Raw genomic sequence first — 18911 nt, 5'->3', positions numbered from 1 at the left:
AAAGCATCAGTGTCATTGTCTTGAGTATATACTACAGACATAAAGCCATTTTGGACTTTACTCACCTTATACGGGCTCTGCTTTGGTGGTGCATTTGGGAGAGGGAAACAAGGGGGAATTCCTTCTCCCCATGTAAATCCCCCATATAGCCCCCCCCCTCCCCCAATATCTTTCTGAGCACCATCCTGGTTGTACACTTGGGGATGTGGCGTTTTTTATGTCTCTACGTCCATGGCTTCCGTCCAATTATTATTGTTTTTTCATGAATTTAATTTTTTTAATTGGACGTACTGTAGTAATGAGTCCCGAACCCTGAGTCACGAACCACCAACACAACGCACTCAAGTTCGCACATAATGACTATTCAAAGTTTCTATGTCTAACTACTAATATAACCGACATTATCCATGGTATACATTTCTATTGCTACGAATATCATTATCTTAACACGTCTTTAGTGCTGCAGCGCAGTTGCACTGCAGTGTGATGCAACTATACTGAATCTGATAATATAGCATAGATGCAGGCGAGCTGGTGGATGGAATAATGAAGAAAGTCTGAGCTATGGGCGATGTCACAATAAAACAAAACAAAAACAAAAAACAGACACAACACAAACTGCTCATTGAGCGGCTTGTGCCCTGTCTGTCTCTCTTTTTTTTTTTTTTTTTTTTATAAGTTGATAAGTGTCTTCACTCATAACTCATGCATTCTCCCTTATGAAACTACTGTATCTGTTCGTTTTGCTACGGTCCTTGACCAAGAAACAGGGTATTCGTAATGCAAATGTCGCGTTCTTTTTTTTCTTCTTCTTCTTTTTTTATGACCAATTTCGTTGCGGTCCAATATCTCACCCGCAGATTGAGCAGAGCCTCTCGATCGCCGAACTGCTCACGTTGTAAAGCTACCCGAACGTGAGTCATCAATTTAATATGTGACAGCCACAGCCACTATGCTTCAATGCCGTTATAAACAAGCAAGAAAAAGTGCACATCAATTAAAGCTGTTGAAAATGCGTACTTTATTGAACTTGCATTAAGAAAATTATATTCTCGCATCCCCGCAAGCGTATTTTATTATTTCAAGTAAAAAATGCCCGTATGCCAAAAACGACATCAAAGCAATCCTTTTCAGTTAATCGTCCATACTTACAATTTAGGCAAAGCGGCAAGGAGCTTTCACTGCATCACACCAACGCCGTGCAGAAAACCCAGCTTGCCGTTAGAGGAAGCTCGAGATTAGCACGCTCATCGCCACACATAAAAATTATGAGAAACAGTGCAGTATTCCATATTCATGATTCGGTCTGCATTCAGTGCATGCATTGTTCGATGGGGACTTTCCTTTACCCCTACCAACCTTTCTCTCTCTCTCTCAACTATTAACCTTTTCACTTCAGTTACTAAGCACATCGAAATAGTCAGAAAAATCACAAAAGCAAATGTTAGTCAAGCTACATCCTCTCCATTCGCTCGGCGCTTAAACACATTGGTCAAAGTCAACCTTGCCAAAAGGAGGTCACTTTTATTTTCTGTTTTTCTTCTAATTTGTTTCGCCCTCGCGCGATAGCTAAAAAGAAGTTATGGGGATGTGCTTATAGCGAGTACAAGGTGTACATGTAATGGAGACAGTCTAGACCCGACGGCGTCGGCAGAGTTGTAACAGCCGAGCGAATGAGAGAGAGAGGATTTGATGTGAAGGAGTGACAGTGGTACAGCACGACGTCTGGCGGAAGTACAGTGGTCAAGTTTGGCAAAAGTAAGGCATTGCTTAGATGTAGTCGAAAAATTCAGCTTTATTATTTTGATGACTTTGAAAATGTGTGGGTTTCATGCCTGTTTGTGACCGTGAATGGGCTCTCTTCTAGCGTAAAGTGTGATAATTTTTCAGTGTGACAAAGAGCTCTGGCTGTTAAGTTTCAAAGCATGCCATGATGCTTGTTTGTGGCTATTTCGCTTCGTCACGCTGAATCGCAGTTCCCACTTCTGTTCAAGAATATCTGCAGTTAAACAGTTTGATTACCTAATTCATAATATAAGCTGTCATACACAAGTAAGAGCAAAGCTATTAACAATAGATATTTTAAAATGAAGAATGTGCACAACAGGAATAAATCTCGATTAAAAGTTACCGAGAATGTCATACTACAATGCTCTTTCCAAACCATGCCAAAAAGCTTCTTGCGAAAATCATTCCTTTCACTAACCTCATTCATAAAATGCGTTTTTAAAAAAAGGCACCACCGAAAAAGATTATTAGAAAATACTTTCCAGCTTCTACAGATTTCATTTGCTCCACAACATGTCGTCTGCTTTTTCTCTTCCGTCGGCTTACTGGTCATCTGCTTTCACATTCCCAAAGGAAGCGTACAATAAGCCGTCGTAAAGCATTTAAAAGAGAAGTTAAAAATGCGCAGGAGCGAACAGGGATTGTGTCGCCGGTGAAAAGCAGAAGTCGGGAGTAAAACTGCAGCGACCAATAAGAGAAGGGCCTCCCAGAGCGCTGCCACCAACCAGCAGCGCTGCAAATGAACAGAGGCGAACAGAAAAGATGAAACTGGGTAGGTGCACCTGATATACGTTTTTGATGAGCGGGAAAGGGGGTAAGGAGAAAGCGGGAAAAGGAAGAGCAATTTGGGAGGCAAGGAACGAAGGGAAAACAGTGGGGAAGGACACTGCTGCACGGAAAGGATGTGAGAAGATGACGTCACGAAGCGTCTACTGTGGTTGCTAGACTACAACGAAGGAAAGACGCGGTGAAAGAGCGCTACAGCTACGCATACATCTTGTTTATTTTCTGCAAGCATCGTGCAGCGGAAGATGACATTACGATGAAGGCATGAAAAACTGTGAATGAAGTCAAGATCTAGCAAAATAAGATAGTAATTTTGAGGCACGATCAGTGTACAGCGTCAAAACGTGAAGACAACTACAAAGGTTAAAAATGTAAGGCGGAATATCTAGAGCACTCTTAAAAGGAATAATTAAGGACGTCTTGCTCTGAAACGTGTACCCTGTGGTACTTTTTTTAATTTTTTTAGCATTATTATTATTTGCGATGACCTGGTAACGACTGTTTCGCAAAATGACCAGCTTCTTGATACATTTGAGTAACGTGCACCATATGCCACGAGCAGTCTTACTTTTAAGCTCCATCTAGAGGCATGCAGCAGTTTTAACGCAGACGTGCAGGACATAATTGACAGCTCCCTTCCAAAATCATTTTTCTTCCCCACAACTACTTCTACCCTGCAAAGGAGAAGGAGAAGTATAAACACTTGACCTAAAACCGGAAGCTAATCTCAGACCAAAATGTTCAACGCAGACGACTTCTAAATCGTCGAAAAAAACACGCAACCGGCGCAGACGACGAACGACGCCACGATCGCAGCGCCGCCGCTATCTCCGCCGCATCAGTGTTGCCAGCGTCGACTCTTTTTGTGTTCATCTTCTCTCTGCGTACCAGACGCGTACCCTGAGATCGGCGTCGGTTTTCTCCGCGGCGCAGGCAAGCCAGCAGGCAAGGACGACGTGAACAGCGACGTCAACGACGTGCAACGTGACCTCGGGCGAGGCGTCGGCTGGTGGGGTCCGGGTCCCACGCACACGACGCCGCGCCCTCGGCGCTTGAAGTGCTTGCCAGACCAGCTTTGGCGCGCTCAATTACATCGGATAAGCCGGCGTCTGGTGATTTGGTGGGAAACAAGACCTTACCAAGCGTCGTTCTTGTATTGTGCCAAGGGGTAAGCGTTGGCTTCTTGGCGATTTCGAGCGAGTCAGGTGCAATTGTGTTCCAATTTTGCGTGGTTACAATCAATGCAGTGATACCGGTGTGCGTGCGGTGTCACATTATCCGAAGGAAATGTGGTGGCATTCGCGCGGTGATCGTATTATGTGTAGGGTTCGCCTACCCTTTATAAATGTTAACTTTTTTTAAGATTAACATCGAAGGTTTTCTACAGAAGGAATAGTACTCTGCGGTTACGTACAGGAAAAAAAAGGAAAATATGTTTACGATTTCTAAGTGCTTTTTGGATAAGATGTGAGAACCTGGTACAACGTACTAGTGACATAGTACGTTTTCCAACTTGTAGTTCTTCAGCAACATGCCGGTTAGTATAATGAAATTATTACAAATTAGATTAATTCGCGCAATGCCATAGTCGCGTTGATCCTGAAGGTAGAGCTAATGTAATTGAATTTGTAATGAACATAGCGCATATCCAACGGAGATTAGAAACATCCCACGGAGGACTCCCATGGGATGCAAAGCGGTGCTCCCTTCAAATTAGTTTGGCATTGAGTTAAATAACGTAGGTTGAGCGGAAGACACTGCGAAATAGCACAAAGTTCAATGTTCGATGTGACTTGTGCTTGCTCGCATTTTCCTGAAAAGAAAAAAGAAAAAGTAGTCATGTGGATTAGATGCACCTATATTAACTGATGTTGTCACATCACAATGTCCTATTGTCCTGATGTTGCCTGTGTACCTGTACCTCTACTTCCACGCCTCTAGAGCAGGCCAGGTTGCATCCTATCATGTACGCTTCAAACCTGCCAGCCTGTCACCCATTAGACAATGGTAATCCTGCCCAGCACGTAGATGTTCCTGTACTGACATACAGCTACCAGTATATCGTTGCTATTTAAGGCACATGATGAACGTTTCTAGGTAATATCACCTGTATCAATCGTCAACAAAGATGGATCGCAGACTTTCAAAATGTGCCAAAAATAGCACGCTGGGAGCAGCGTCTGTTCACGAGTGTTGGTATACGTATATTCCTATGCTTCTGCTTCGGGAGTGTAGTGCAGAGCTGTGCACTGCATCTGGCGGCTCCTGGCGATATTTTACAGAAAGTCCGTAATCGATGAGTGCCGCGATGCTGCTATCAGCAGCCCGGTTACCCACGCGCAGCCAGCGAGCGGACGGCCGAGACGCACGTGCGAGCACGTGACCCCGCACGTGACCTGCAGGCGCCATCCTGCTGAATGGGCGTCGTCTGCTATGCTTGAAGATCGTTTCTGCCGTCTCGCCCTTGTCTGGTTCGTCTGCAATGTCTTGTCAGCGGCAATTCATAAATTTTATGTTCGGGGAAGCCCACTTTCGGAAACATTATCGCTGGGAGCACGGATTAATGCGGCAGCATCCGCTACTTTTTAGCGGGATGATATGATGGCTTTTACTTTTATTTGCGCTCGTAAGGCCGCTTTTAAATGTTACGAAGGAACCATACTTTGTGCGCAATATTTGTCAGCTTTTGGACTCCATCCGTCACTAGTACAGTCAATCTCCTTTACAACGAAACTCACGTGACAGCAAAAAAAAATTGCAGTAAAGGTATTTTCGTTAAAAAGGTTGTCCATTATTGACCTAAAGGGCACCCGCGAACCGCAAAAAAAAAAAAAAAAAATTGCTGTAGTGGTATTTTCGTTAAAAAGGTGTTCGCTATAAAGGAGTTTGACTGTATCGAGAATAGGATATAGATAACTTGACGTGACCGCGAACACAGACTTCACAGATTGCGGTAATTTAGCACATGGTTTTATCCACAGCACACCGTCATAAGCAGAAATTTAGGCCAAACCCACTGGTGGTTGAACACTAATTATGTTCAGCATGTATAATAGCGCGTGTATGCTTCTTATGCTCCGACGCTCAGGGATGGGTTTAGCATATTCATGACACGGGCATAGCGGGTAGGGTTCTGTGGCGCGGCTCGCCGTGCTCAGACTACTTAAACGAACTACCGTAACACAGGTACACGCTTTCGTGTCTAATTTTCAACGTGGAGACAGATGAAATGTTGCCCCGAACAAAATTTCTACGGCGCCTGTAAAGGTCGTTTCTCCGCAGTCACACTCCTAGTGTGGCGGAGCTGCCTTTACGCTACCGTCGCTTCATTCCATACTACACACTGATCGCGCGTATTGTATGCGGTATTCTTGCATCGGTGCACATTATCGACGCCATTTTTGGAAAAGGCTAGTGGGGACCTATTCCAACCCTGCTCCTCCGTCTTCTTGAATGCGTTGAAATTAATTCTAGAATGCACATTTACTAGCAGTTCAACAACATGAGGTGCGTGTTATGCTTGGAAATTGTAAAAACGCTGCAAAATAAATGTCGTAACAAAACAAAATTTTTCTACTTTTGCGCAGACTGCGCAAGTCATGCACAAACTACTACAACTACGCGAGCCCGCACACACAACTTATTTGGTGCACTTGATGGAATTCCGGTGTTGATCAACACGGAGAGCTTCCTTATTAAATCCGGAAAATCATGAGGAGACAACGTGGGGCTGCGGTTGCTTTGTCTCCATCTTTCCAGTTCCTCATAATTGGAGGGTCTAAAAGAAGCCGTTGTCGCCATCTTCTTTGGCTGACCGCATCGCGTCGGCAGATCGTTCCTTCTGGATGGTCTTGTATTGGTCTTTGCCTGCGTAAATCAGTTTTGTCAGCTATCCCGGAGAACTGGGGACAGAAGGAGCGACGGAATCATGACCGAGCCAGGAGCAGTGCTTTTTTCAGAGCCCCGAACAGCCGAGTAGCAGACGACAGCTAAGTAGCAGACAACATTTCTCTGAACCAATCAGCGAGCGCGGACTTTGTAGCGTCAGCGCGAGGTCGCGGGCAGATCACAGGCTGGTACTGCTCTCCGCCGCCGTTGCGCACGGTCGCTTTTTGCGGCGTACTTTAAATTCAATTTCTGGGATAATTATGACTCTGTGGTGTGAATTACTTCTCATGGTGCATCTTACCGGCCTACTTAACAGTTTTATAGGAAGGAAACAGGGTGTTAAGAACGACTTCTGCGCTACTTTAAAGGAGCTGTACAGTGAAATACAACCACAATGTTCCACCATGTAGAACTTGGCTGTATGATCACACACACACAGGTCATCACCTCTCAGTTCTTCATACTTTTCGCACTAATTAATTTTGAACACTTTTAGAAACTGAAAGGTGGCGCTGGCGACCCTCAACGTTCGCAAAGGACAAAGTTAGAGTCAGCCTGGGGTTGGCGGACAGACATCACGTGATATTGAAATACAACGTAACGCATTTGAAACAGCTTACTTTTGCCATTACGCTGTTTTTTTGTTTTTGTTTTTCTTTTCTTGTTTTTTAAGAACAACAGCAACTTCTGATAAGTTCGCGGTGTAAACCGTTGGCGGTTGAAACGTGTGCGTTCGGTGCCTGTGGAGAAATAGCTAGGCGATCTGCGCCGTCTGTTGGGCTTTCTCTCTCTCTCCGCCTGCTCTCTCTGTCGTCTGCTCGCTGTCTGTCTGCAAAGTGGCAAAATATCGCATCCGGGTGATTTACACGAATGTCTGGTTCGCGTTCCGGATACACATACCGCGCACATTGCACAATGAAATGTGTATGCTCTCGCGAGAAACGCACGATCTCGCCTGATGGATCGTCGGATTGCTTGCGTTCTCAATAGACCTATCCTTGTTTGTAAACAAATGACGTCATAGTGTTCGACAGCGCCACCAATTTGGTAGACTTGAACGACGCCCGAAGCTAGGGGGCGAACAAGGGCGCCCGCAAGCCACGATCTTGAGGGGATTACGATGGTCCCTGAAAGGGACGCGACCTTAGGTCTTAATTTTCTTTCAATAGGAGGCAGCGAACAAGTGCCCATTCGTGGAATTAACCCAGCCCTCTCCCTTCCGATTTGTTTCGGTTTCAGTCTGTCTACCAACGTCATGATGACGTTCCTCGGGTAGAGGCCAATAGACGGCGCGCGAATCGCCTCAGGGTTGGCACGCTTCTGGAGTCCGCATGCTTTGCTTTGCGCAGTAATCTTTGAAATTCGATTGCTGAAAAAAAAAAAGCTCAATTAACACGAGGACTATTACGCATCTGAAACGTAAGCAGCATACAGTTTCTACAGGTTTGCCATTCACTTTACAGTTCCTTTAATTTTCTCTTCATTATACGAACCCCGTGCTTTAAATTGGACAACCCTGTACATGTACGTTCTCTCCAATCTGCATGATAACCTCTGTTATCATGCAGATTAGAGCAAGCTGTTGGAGACTATCCGTTTCTTCTGCTGGCCTAATCGATGTTTGCACGGTCAACTACCTGTGCAGCAACGTTATCGCATATGGTCAACATGATCAAGATAAAGCCAAACCACGGAAATATTGTTTTCTTTTTAGGTTTTGCTTATCGCTCGTATGGACAGATGCCAAGACAGATATGAATCACTAAAATCACTCGCGAAACGAACAGTGCCACTCGCCGCACAGTACGCGCAAAGATATCATGGCAACCGCTACGAAGAACAAATTCTCCGAAATAAGGGCACGCAGAAAAGCTCTAGCACGACAACGCCGTATCCAAAGCCGTAGTCGTAGCTGCAATGACGCCATTCTTCCCCTACACCGACCGAAAAGAAGCAATCGGCTTTCCAAATGACACTTATATTGCTCTGGATGTACGCGAGACCAAAAGATAGGGGCCCCGAATAAATGACAACGTTTGGAAAGGGAGAAATCAAAGGCCCATAACGACATCCCGGGAAACAGAAGAGACTGTTCCAGGGTCACCTCATTTTCATAATGGAAACGCTACGGCTGGTTGAGTATGGAAGGAAATTAAGGGTAGTAGGGTATATAGAGCTATCGCAGCGCTGCGTCGTCTGATTCACTTTTCATCTGGGATGCAGTTAACAATCACGTTCTGTGAAATTGACGGCAATAAAACAGTTCGTGACGTTTGATTCTGCGCGCGGACGTTTTCCTTTTTTTTTTTTTTTTTCTTCTGACTTGTGATTGGTGTGTTTCGTTTTGCGTCGTCTGCTCCATTTCTGTGGCGCCGATACTGTGTGTAATATGTGTCAAGTCTGTCGTTCGCTGTCATCATATACAGTATCGTGCTGGGCGGTCTCTCTACTGGGCTTTATAATCTGCGGGAGTCACTTGCTTGCTTTTTGTTGTTGTTTTTTTATTCCGTGTCCCAGTAGTCCCATGCGGTATCACGTGAATTACGAACACAATCGCATCTCCAGCTTAGAGCGGAGGATATGTAGTACTGCCCCAAGCAGCACAATGCACTGAAAGTCGGGTGCAATAGGGGTGGACAGTATGTGTCTTATCAACGTTCTCTAGTTTCACGAGTCTGTTCAAGGCCTTCCACCTACCCGTCCATCCCTGTTGCACTCGACTTTCAGTACATTGTGCTGCTTGGGGCAGATGCGATTCGGAAATCGGTCTATTCGTTCACTCAATTGTTCGCTTGCCCTTTTTGTGAATCAGTCAAGTGATGTACAGTCGAAACTCGTTAATCTGACCACGGCCGTTCCCGCAGATTTTGGTCATAAAACGAATTATTATATTAACGAACACCACGTATTACGAGTTGTACTATGCCCTTTATGTAAGCTTTTCTCTAAAAACTAAAAACTAAAGCTAAAAACTTTTCTGTTGTCGAAAAAGTCTGATAAATACGTTTGCTTAGTGTAATTCTCAATCGGATGCATATCCGCTCCTTCATTCCGCCAGTCAGCTGTTCATACAGCTCTGTTAATTTGCGCTTGTTCTCAGACATGTTCGATGAATGCCGTAATACTGCAGCAGCTCACTCTGACAGGGGCATCACGAGTCAACCCGAAAGCGGGCCGGAGTTTTGGCAGTTGGTCATTAGAACCGCCGGTTCAGTGACCAAAGGTCATAGTAACGAGTTAAAGTACACGTGTTCGCCCCCAGTATTAACGAGTGTCATATTAATCAGGTCCGACTTACTCGAAATAATAATCATAATTATTTTTGATAATGTCCCCATAAACAACCCGAAGGTCCGGGAAATAGTGCACCAAACATGAATAAATTCAAAAAATACAAAGATAGACAAATACACATCAATACAGTAGAAAAAGCAGGAAATGTTAAAGTCAGTCGTGGGAAAAACGAAACAACTAAAGGGAAGACTACATAAACTATAAAAATTGACTTGATGGCATTAGTAACATAGAAAAATCAGCGAATATGTCAACATCATGATTGTCGAACAGTTTATGCCAGCACGTTAGTAGACTGCAGAAGACGATTGTCTTCCTCCACACGAGTCCTGACCGGCGATGATGGAAATGTGCCAGCGGGCAGATGTGCGTGGCCTCACGCTAGGACGGTGCCGGTAGAACTGGCTGCCAGGCGCAGTGGCGCGCGGCAGCAGAGGCACGTCTTCATCGTCGTCCACGGGCCGTCACATCACTCCCCCCCACCCCCCTCAGACGCGGAGCTGCGCTTGCGGTTGAGTGGTTGAGGTTCGCGTCGATACTAAGACGGGAGGAATGACGAAGGCACGTGGACGAGGAACAGCTTTGCATACGGCTTGAGTTCGTGGCAGCGGGCGCGGCAGGATAGCGGGCGTGGACGTTCGTTGGCGATGTAGTGCGCTGTGCGTCGTGCTGCTGCGCCGGTGATCACCTCGCGTCGTGTCACGTGGTAGCAGGACGATGGGGGCAGCGTGAGGCATTTCCGCGAGCGTCTTCCGGAAAGCGTTGCCGGTGTCAGGGCGTAAGGACAGCGACGTACCGAGCCCGGTAGTGGAGTGTGTTGCTCATTGAACGGTCGCTGGTGATGCCCGCGGGTGTGCCATCGCGAAGTACGTGGAGGCCTGGAGAAGAGTGCGGGACCACGGCGTATCGTGACCGGTACGGGGCGTTGAAGCCTAAGGGTGCCGTGTCAGAAGAAGCGAGAGTAGCCTCCTAGTACGAGCCCCGGTGGAGAGACGTGCTCGGCGACTCATGATAGGCGGGCCCTATAGCACCATCGTCTGCTGTCTTGGGCAGGTGTCCGGATGTTGCTGCACGATGATAGTGGTCGTTGTGAAATTCGAGATAGTAGGACACCGGACTGAGGTGTTCGTTATCCGGGTCACCAAATACAGAGGACGATGGTCTTCCTCCACACGAGCCCTGACCGGCGATGGTCGAATGTGCCAGCGGGCAGATGTGCGTGACCTGACGCTAGTGGCTGGCGGCAGCGGGGGCAAGTCTTCATCGTCGTCCGCGGGCCGCCACAAGACGATTGATCGGACTTAGCTTGTATATGCGGTCGACATGAAAGATGGGATGAGATCTAAGCGAACGAGAAGGTGCATGGAGATTAATTAAGCGTAGTAAATCAGGGGAGTTGAAGGCGGTGTGAACCAGTTTGTACAAGAAGACGCAATCTTTAAAAGTTACACTATTTGACAAGGTCTGCAAGCCAAGTTTCTCCAGAAGATGCAGTATACTCTGAAACCGATATGTCGGTCATAAAGAATAGAAATGAAGCGGCGTTGGACATGTTCAATATCGTCATTGATGTATATATACGTTCAATATCGTCAGAAAGCAACTCTGATAGACGACCATGCATATTTCACGAAGAGAATTAGCAATTCAGTGAGTTGTCGTCACTCCGCTTTTTTTGCATAATGCAAAACATACTGGGGAAACTGGTTAGATGTCACGGCACTGTAACTGCGAAATATGTCGATATCCACAGGTGTAGTTTGATGCTCGATCAATGCATGAATCGAAGTTATTTTTAACAAAAACTGCAAGTTGTTTTGGCCACGATGTTGATTTAAATTATCAACGATTCATTGTTTGTGTGTTTTTTATTCCGTGTTTGCGCCGCGTACGGATGTGGACAGATGGAGAGAGGACAGCAGGAAGGAGTGGGGTACAGGGGGGTTAGTATGCGTCTTGGGCTGACTTCGGTGGGAACCGTGCCGACATCCGTCTCAAAAGTCTGCCGGAAAACCCAGGGAAAACCTCAGACAGCACAGACGGTGCAATGACTCGGCAATGCCGCAATTAATTGTGGAATACGTCATTACCATGTAGGATGCACAAGAAATTAGTAAATTCTATAAAGGTAACATTTTCTTGAGTCACGGAGAAAGAAAATGGCGAGACAAAACGAAGTGGGACGACACAAGACTGGAGACAAAACTTGAGTCTCGTGTGTTTCCTTTCTCAGACTGAGGAAGATGTTCCATCACGTACACTCTAAGAAGAAAAAAAAAGGAGTACTTTTACTCCTTTTGGGGACTAAATGCATTGCCACAAAAAAAAAGTCCTTTTCGGGAGTAAATGCACGGGAGTACATGAATGTCATGGAGTGGAGACTGCATTTCACGCGCTGTTGTAAAAGTCCCAGGTACATAATTCGTGTGCATGCATGAAAATACTTTGAAGCAAACCGTCAACCGTGATATATAGGGAGTTATATAAAATCTTGCGCCATACATAGAGCACAATTCGCGAAGAAAGATGCGCTGTTTCTTACTCTGTGTGGCTGGAAAATCGCTACGTTGGCTGAGTTATACAGCCTTATGCCATCAAATTGACCAAGGGCACATATTTAAGTAGACTGTTGCATTCAGGAGACCGATCGCGAAGTTCCGTGACAATTTGCAGTCCTGGGGAGTAAATGTCGGAACGAAATGTCGGGTTAGGGGACTAAAATAGGGAGTAATTGGGGGGGGGAGGCAATCTAGGGGAGTGGAAGCTGCAATTACTCCCCGTTTTATTTCTTTTTTTATTGGAGTGTACAAAACAGCAGCTCATTTGTGTCCCATTAATTTGTTCATCGATCGACTGTTCTAAAGTTGCCTTCTTGCAACGTAAAAAAAGAAGAAGAAAAAAAAACCCCTATTCAAATCGAGAATCGTTCATTCGTTGCCGGCTCTAACCGGTCCTAGCCCTTAGTGTCACTGTCACACTTATATCATAATGAATTAGCCCTGGCCAATCTCCCTTGCGGATGGCGGCCATCTTCCTGGGGAGAAGAAGAAGAAGAAGAATCGTCGACTACTGTACGCAGCTCGATTTGAATTCTTTACTTATACTGTTTTATTTTATTTATTATTTATATATTATATGTGTTGTCTGTTTTCTTTCTCTACGGTGTGGTTACGATGCTATGGTCTGGCCATGTGGTTATGGTTGTGTCTCGTCCTGCTTGTTTAACCAATCGCTCTATTGCAAACAGACGCATATGCATCAGCCGTTCAAACAAACAAGCCTGAAAATGGAGACGGGAAGCCAGGTTTCCCTTGCTTGATCCAGTTCCAACCGCTCATAAGTCCCTGCCTCCTGTGCACCTTCTCCGGTTCCCTTCTTCATAATGGGACTGTACACGTGTAGTGTCATCCCTCAAAGCCACAAAGCAAAGAACTAACCCAGGGAAGGTGGTCACATCCTGCGAATTGTAGTTTGAACGCTAATTACTACCTCTGATTAATCAGAAGTAATGCTGGCCATTACTAAAAGTTAAACTGCTATAGAGTTCATTTATTTATAGTAGTATATGATGCGGCGCTGCTAGACAACATGGCAGGGGAATGGCAAATACACAAAATCTGTTATGTTAACGGAAGAGCCTCAGGACAAGAGAAAATAGATATTTCGAACAGCGACTGTTCTTCTTCTGGGCCAGTAGGGGAAACAGGAAGCAAGTCGCAGGCACAATTAACAGAGCGTAGTGTCAGTCGTACTATACTGTAACGAAATTATGCCGACGATAAGAGCCTACACTAAGAAAAAAAGGAGTAAAACGGGGAGTAACTGCAGCTTCTACTCCCCTAGTCTGCAATTACTCCGCATTTTAGTCCCCTAACCCAACATTTAGTCCCGACGTTTACTCCCCAGGACTGCAAATTGTCACTAAACTTCGCGAATGGTCTCCTGAATGCAAAAGTCTACGTAAATATGTGCCCTTGGTCAATTTGAACGACATAAGGCTATATAACTCACACAACGTAGCAATTTTCCAGCCACACAGAGTAAGAAACAGTTAGCGCATCTTTCTTCGCAAATTGTGCCCTAGTATGGCGCAAGATTTTATATCGCTCGATATATCACGGTTGACGGTTTGCTTCAAAGTATCTTCATGCATGCGCACCAATTATGTACCTGGGACTCTTACAACAGCGCGTGAAATGCGGTCTTCACTCTGTGACATTCATTTACCCCCGTGCATTTACTCCCGAAAGGGACTATTTTTTGTGGCAATGCAATTACTCCCCAAAAGGAGTAAAATTACTCTTTTTTTTCTTAGAGTGTACCATGGTCTCGTATCTCTCACAAAAACAACAAAAATCGAAACTTTGTTGTCTGCAAAAATTTAAAAAAAACTATTATACCCTTCCTTCTGTCCTCTCTCTATCCGTGTCTGTGTCCTGGAATTTTTAGAAATGGTTCGTTTTTTTTTTTTTTCTATATCTGCTACAAGCTCATGCCGACTGCAGACGGCTTAAGGAACACAGCGCCGTGCTCACAAACACGCACTGTTTTGGACATATTATTGGCGTTTATGGATTAACGCTTCCCGTCGTGATTGGCTGGCTAAAGCGGGCCTTCTTTCAATAAATCGACAACTTTTCGCCGCTAAACTGGGCACGCATAGTGTTTACGTCTGCCACCGATTACTGCTTCCGCCCGGAAACATTAGCGTGACGCAAGGTCATCTATCCCGCGAAATGTTGGCAAAAAAACAAAAAAAACAAAAAACAGCTGAACACGGGCAGGTAGTGACGTTGTCAATAAACGACGTAGCGCAAGCATAATTAATTGAGCACCTACCACGTACCATATATAGGTACGCGTTCTGAAAGCGCAACTGTAGTGGAAAGAGGCTTTGCATCATTACGTAATCGCATGGGATTATTAATGGGGCGAGAATGATAGCGAGTGCGACTCCGCCGTTACATCCTGTTGGCAGACGACACAGACCACACAATGAAAGACTGTTGCCAGACCTTGCAATGCGACCCGGCGTGATTTGGAATGTTAGGTGATTCGAGAATCACTGTGCTACTAAAGGTAGCGAGGTTCGCGGCATGTTACGAAAGTCAGTGCTTGGCTTACGATAGCTGGTGTCAGGTTGCGCACTTCACCGCTTATTAGACATTTCCGGCATTTAGAAGCATGTCTATACTCACGTCCATGCCTACTTGAGTGCGGCCAACAATGGCAAGCTACTTCGACCCCCCCCCCCCCCATACTCACGTTAACGTGCGTATATTCGTAATGGAATCTACCAAATCTGTCTGACGTTAACGTTATAATTTCGAAATGTTGTATTGGCTACAGTCCTGTTCCGGACTTCCACGCTTTCACGGATTTAACATAATTATAGCACAGACCGGATATGGCAACGATAACATATTGGTTATTGTTCAATTCTCTAAGGGCCAGCTCTCAGGGCCAGTTCTCACTTGGGGACGCGACGTCGTGAGCGGGCGGCGGAAATAGACGCGCATTTACATCGTTGGGAGAGGAGAGACGTCGAGCAAAAAAAATAAAAAATTGTCATGCCGAACTTCTTTCACGACGTTGGCGAGAGCTGCTGAGAACGATGTACTGGCGACCAATAAGGTGACACAGAAAGGCCACGCCTCCTGATTTTTCGTCTGCTTTGGACGACGGAATGCCACTGTGGTGGGAACATGAAAATCGTGCGCTCATGACGTCGTGACGTCGTGTCGTGAAGCGGCTCATGGACGACGACGACGCTGCTACAGTACCACCGCGCGCCAAAGCACGAGCGGGGCAGTTCTATTGGCGCAGTCCTGAGTGAGACCACGGGCTGAAATGCTCCTCAGCACATCCGCTCGTCCAGGAACACCATCTATTCGGCGCTGGTGCGCGGAACTCTTCTATGTATGCTTCCCGGGATTTCACGAACGTCTGAACAGAAGTTTTGCGGTCTCCTGGTTAGAAGCTATAGAGGATCTGCCTTGGACTTCCTCGGGCTGCGGAAACCTGAATGGTGTTGGCTGAAGCCCGGTGAGGGACCAGTAGAGGTGTTACGTCGCAGGGAAACAGATCGGTTCTACTTTCGCCTATGGTTTCTCATCACCACCGTCACCCCTTGGTCTTGAAGATCGCGCAAACGCAGTCGCATCTGTGAGGTCGTGGAGCTCGTGATAGGGCTCGCCATTGTCAGCCTCACAGAGGTGGGCAACGTCGCGACTGACGCCCTGTGGGTGAATGTGCGTCCTGGGCCGTGAAGGCGTCTGAGGAAAACCCAGGAAAACCCCTCGGACAGCGCAGCCAGCACCGGGTTTCGAGCCCGGGTACCTCCCAGTTTTGACGTGACATGGCCAGTACGCTAACCACAGAGCCACGCAAGCTGGTATCAATGAGTGTACGAGGGGAGTTCAAATCAAACCGGGACTTTCTGTCTCCTGAGTGTACAAATGGCTCGCGCTACATCTTTTTCCTCATTTTCACACGCGACAGGCCTCCGCGTTCAGCACGTGGTGGTACAAAGTTTGTGCAAAGCAGAAGACACGTGCTGGACAAGATGGCCGACAACGAGGTGAGCGCGCAGATCGAACAGCGAACTGTCACGATGTTTCTCGTGAATGAAGGCGTAAAGTCATATGAAATTCACAGAAGACTTCAGGCTCAGTATGGCCACGATACACTTAGCCGCAGCAAAGCGTTTGAGTGGTGCAAACAGTTCCGAGACGGCCGTACATCAGTGCAGGACGATCCCGGCCGGGGCGGCTCAGAGTCAAGTGTCAGAGTTCCTGGGAACATCCAACTTGTAGAGCGCCTGATCTTCAAGGACAGACTGATAACATGTCTCGAACTGGTACCACCATCGATAGTGCATATTACTGCCAGGTCAGGGATGCGTATAAGGCGCTGAAGCAAAAGCGGCCGGGCTTCATCACCAAAGGAGTCCTCCTCCTACAGGACAATGCACGCCCGCATACCGCGCATCTCACGACACGCACCTTACAGGAACTTGACTAGGAGTTGCTGCCACATCCCCCTTACAGTCCAGACCTCGCCCCCAGCGATTTCCATCTCTTCGGGCCACTGAATGCGTTCCTTGAGGGCCGCCACTTCAGCTGCGACGACGAGGTCAAGAATGCGGTGCGATCATGGCTGCTACGCGCCGGTAAGGATTTCTACGCTGCTGGCACCCAAGCCCTCATGAAACGCTGGGACAAGTGGATTAGTGCAGCTGGAGATTATGTTGAAAAATAAAACTGATTTCTCGCCTGTAAGTTCATTTTACTTTTGCGAGAACTGAAAAGATCCCGGTTTGACTTGAACACCCCTCGTATTTCAGCAGAGATACCTTCATAACTGCTTTCGTGGACAAACCAATATAATATATATTCAACGCTTCCATGGACCTTTACAGCACATCCCATTTCTCTTTCCATTCCTGAACTCGTTGACATCATATAGATAGGTCCCTGGTCCGATAACATGCAGCACCGTCAAGCAGTGTTTTCATTCCTGTGCTTTCTATGGGGCACCTGTGCCCCTGTGCTCCTCCACACGCTTTACCTAAGCTCGGTTCATAATGAGACTTTTTGTGTCTTATGTAATGGCATTACCTGGTCATGAGTGGTCCATGAGTTAGTGCAACACACGGTTCCTCATGTAGAAAAACCTTTCTTTGATCATTTCGTATTTTCAAGAACGAGAGCGTCGCTTAGGCTTCCTGATCTCCTATTTTCGAAGAACAATTTAAAGATGAAAAATATACGGAGCAGCTGAATAAATACATAAAAGAGGTTCTTTTTCGAACGGTTGTTTTTTATTTTTTGTGCCTATGCGTGTTACGGGTGAAACTTTGTCATATATCAAGGACTTGGATCATTATTCGCCTCGTCATGTAACATCGCATACTGATTAGTGTGCCCTGAGATAGCGAGCCACCAAATTAGTGGGGAATTTCATCATTCATCGTAACTTCACCTGTTTGTTGCTCAGTTTTCCAAAAGTATATAGCACCTGCTATAGGCTGCCAATATCTTACTCACCCAATTCCCCCTTTCGGTGGAGCATTCGAATCCTACCACCGGCTGTGCTATGCGAGGTTTTCCCTGGGTTTTCCGAAGGCTTTCCAGACGAATGTCGGCACCACAGTTCCCCATGAAGTCGGCCCGGGACGCATACTAACCCACCCCTGTCCCCCACTCTTTTCTGGTGCCCTCTCTCCATCTGTCCACATCTGTACGCCGCTCATAGCCACAGTTGCTCCGCGGTGCTAACACGGAACTAAAAAAAAAAAAATATTCCCCCGATTCCCTGGTCCGCACCTGGACCAGCGTCGGTGATCCCTGAAGCTCATCCAGCTTCTTTGTGCCCCGTTAACCTTTACTATACACTTTACTGGCAACTTTCAGCTTGGCTTCAGGCTATACTACGAGCGAACCCTCCGTCCTTGCAGTCCTTGTTTAATCCTCGTAGGCCGAGAGATAAAGCGGCGTCCATTACGTCATTCTTCTGGACCGCAACATCCACCGAAGACTGGGCGGATTTCTGAGAAAAGCGAAAAGAATTTGCCTACTACTAGGCTGGGGCCACGGTCTATACATTCTTCGCGAAGACTGATTGAACAGTTTGTCCTGAATGCAATTTCCCACATATTTCCGCATGTCAAAATGGCCACGCAAGAAGAAGAAAAAAAAAAAAGGAGTAAGGAGCTGAGCTCTCTTGTAGTCCATGATAAAAGCGTCAAACCCCAACCTGTGAACTCCAGTCGTACAATCTCATTCTTCAGTGCCCCACTAACCTCTTCCTTTTCTTTTAAAGTCATCTTCTGTAATCCATCTCATCATTCTTTCACCGTTTGTTAGTTTATCCTTTATTTCCTAATTCGTTTCTTTCTTTATTTTATTCTTCAATTTTTTCCTTTGCGGAATAGCAAGCCGACCTCCCGTTTGGCTAACCTTTCCACCCGTTTTTTTTTTTTTTTTCCCCTTTGATCTCATGAACATATCCCCCTGAGTGCAGGGGAACATAACAAAAGGCGAAATTAGATATTAGAGAGATCAACATTTCCTTCAATGTTCAGTTCAAATTGACTCTCAAGTTCTGTGCTGCTGATGGTAGTAGAGTGTTTACGCATTACTATGTAGCATACA

The sequence above is a fragment of the Ornithodoros turicata genome, chromosome 5, assembly GCF_037126465.1.
Source record: "Ornithodoros turicata isolate Travis chromosome 5, ASM3712646v1, whole genome shotgun sequence".
Lineage (NCBI taxonomy): Eukaryota > Metazoa > Arthropoda > Arachnida > Ixodida > Argasidae > Ornithodoros > Ornithodoros turicata.
The sequence above is the reverse complement of the archived record's forward strand: the minus strand, read 5'-3'. Positions refer to the sequence as shown.